The sequence below is a fragment of the Suncus etruscus genome, chromosome 19 (assembly GCF_024139225.1).
Source record: "Suncus etruscus isolate mSunEtr1 chromosome 19, mSunEtr1.pri.cur, whole genome shotgun sequence".
In the NCBI taxonomy this organism is placed as follows: Eukaryota; Metazoa; Chordata; class Mammalia; order Eulipotyphla; family Soricidae; genus Suncus; species Suncus etruscus.
In genome coordinates, this window is record NC_064866.1 from 28,248,360 (window position 1) to 28,251,000 (window position 2,641).

Consider the following 2,641-nt stretch of genomic DNA (forward strand, 5'->3'; position numbering starts at 1 on the left):
AGTGGTTGGAGGGGAGCTTTATATAATTGATGTCAGCCAGGGCCACAGGAGGGTGGGGTGCTCAGTTTAAGGAGAGTAACACTGCATCCATATGCCATGGTCCATGCTGCTTCGGACCCTGGGGAATTCCCCCCCCCCCTCATTCCTTCTTCATGCTGTGAGAGACTGTAAGAGAGAAGGTTCCTCCAGTGCCAGGGGCTGGTTTCAACCCTGCATTTGTGAGGCACCAACTCTGGTTCTCTCCAGGGAGTCTGGACCTCCCAGAAGGAAACCCAGTTTCAGTTCTGCAAGAACAGCCAGGTGCTGGGACATCTGAGCTCTGGGTGGGGTCGAAGTGCACCTTGCAGAGGTGCGGCTGCGCTCTAGAGGTGCGTGCAGCTCAGCCCCCAAGCCTGGATCATAATTCCAACCCTGGAAGGCACCCAAAGCCTGAATCAGACAGTCAGGCCCACAGGAGGTTAAGAGGGTGGCAAAGTGCCAGGCCCTGCCTAGATGCCCGCTTAAGGCTGGAGTTTTCAAGCAGGTCTAGGCTAGTGCCCGGGTCAATGTCCACAAAATGCCAACCACAGGAGCTGCAAATGGGGAGACAGAAGAGGAGCAGATTTCTGTAGATTCTGGAGAATCAGACACTACAAATGATGTAGCTTGGGTCTACTACAGCCCTGACTATGTGAATTCCTCCTACTAGGCTGTATGGGGCTTTCTTAGAATTCCAGAATCCTGTAACATCTCTATTGGTCCTTTTGACACTGAACTTTTAGAGCTACTACTGATGTATCAAGAGTTTCCCTGTCACCAGAATCACCTTCATTACCTCTTATGCATCAGTGGAAACGGGCTCAGTTCACTCAATAAATATTAGGACTCCAGCCTTTGAGGAGAAGATCATTTTCTTTTGAGGCTTCCAGAGAACCAGGATGGGCTCACCAAGTTTGCCCAGTAGGCAGTATGTAGCGAGTCATTGCCTGTTAGTATATCTAATTTCTTCCAGCCTCACAAGTTCTGATCTCCTTAAACTGCTTTTCATTTTTCTCCTTGTTTTTTTTTTGCTTTTGGGCCACACATAGCAGGGCTCGGAGAGTTCAGTTTTAGGGATGCCAGAATTGAATATTTAGATGCCGCACGCAAAGCCTGTTCCCTTGCCCTATGAATTCTCCCTAGTGTCCATTCAATCTCTCTATTACAGCGAGATCATGGCTTCTCCCTCAAGACTTTTCTCCTCTCTTCGTGTCGCAGGCCAAAGCCTCTTCCATCCTTGTCAAGGGGAGTGCTAACCTTCTCTCCTTTCATACAACACTCCCTCAAGACTTTTGAGTTATTGCTCTTGATTTCTTCCTGATGTGCTCAGAGTTGACCAGGTACACATGGTCCCCTGGGTTGACCCATGGAAAAAAACTATGTATGGGTGACAGATATGGGACACATGGTCCCCTGGGTTGACCCATGGCAAAGAACTATGTATGGGTGACAGATATGGGACACTATAGTATAGGTGCCCCATTACCCCCATAACACTTGCTGATGGGGAGATCCACAGAATTATGATCTTACAGGTGGATGACATCAGAGCTGGCCCCTACCTGGAGTTTGGGAGGCATTGCTCAACCTTTACCACTACGTGGCAGGTGACACTTGTTCAGAGAGTAGGTATGAGGCATGACAGAGACTTTTGTCTCAGGAGAAACTGAAGCTAGACTATCTTAAGGGACTTCCCAACATGCTGAAGCAGTTCTGGGGGAAGAGACCCTGGGACAAGGTAAAGGGGCTCTTTGACTAGGGTCGTTGTGTTACCCAGATGGATAGGGGTGCTCACTTCTCTGTGTTTCTGCAGATCACCTTTGTGGATTTCCTGGCTTATGACAACTTTGACCTGTATTGCACACTTGAGCCCATATGCCTGGACATATTCTCCAATCTGTAGGACTTTATCAGCCACACACAGTGGTGTACCTGAGCCTCAGCATGCACAGCTCTGTCTCTTTTCTTCCTGGTCTTTCCTATGCAGGAGCCTGACAAAAAGACAGAATGGATACACAAACTTACACTAACTTGCTTATAAACTTGTATAAGCCAGAATCCGTGCAAAATACCATGTCTATGTTATTATTACTTTTTTTGTGTTTTTATTTTTTTTTGGGTCACATCCGGCAGCGCTCAGGAGTTACTCCTGGCTCTATGCTCAGAAATTGCTCCTGGCAGGCTCTGGGGACCGTATGGGATGCCGGGATTCGAACCACCAACCTTCTGTATGCAAGGCAAATACCCTACCTCTATACTATCTCTCTGGCCCCTATAATTATTATTATTTTGGGATTTTTGGGCCATATCTGGTTGTGCTTCAGAGATTACTCCTGGCTCTGCACTTAGAAATCACTCCTGGCAGGCTCAGGGAACCATATGAGATACCAGGGATCAAACCGAAGTAAACCACCTGCAAGGCAAATGCACTACCGCTGTGCTATTCCTCCAGCCCCCACCTTTCTATATTATGTTAGGTTTAATCTTTCTTTCTTTTTCTTTCTTTCTTTCTTTCTTTCTTTCTTTCTTTCTTTCTTTCTTTTTCTTTCTTTCTTTTTCTTTCTTTCTTTCTTTTCTTTCTTCTTTCTTCTTTCTTCTTTCTTTCTTTCTTTCTTTCTTTCTT

At 46.6% G+C, this 2,641-nt stretch overlaps 1 non-coding gene across 1 annotated transcript; it reads right to left on the minus strand.

Annotated features, from left to right (window-relative positions):
- Window positions 1-1,177: 1,177 nt before the first annotated feature.
- LOC125997827 (U6atac minor spliceosomal RNA) lies at window positions 1,178-1,297 on the minus strand. The gene has a single exon (XR_007491836.1). It is a non-coding gene; the product is annotated as a U6atac minor spliceosomal RNA (small nuclear RNA).
- Window positions 1,298-2,641: the final 1,344 nt, after the last annotated feature.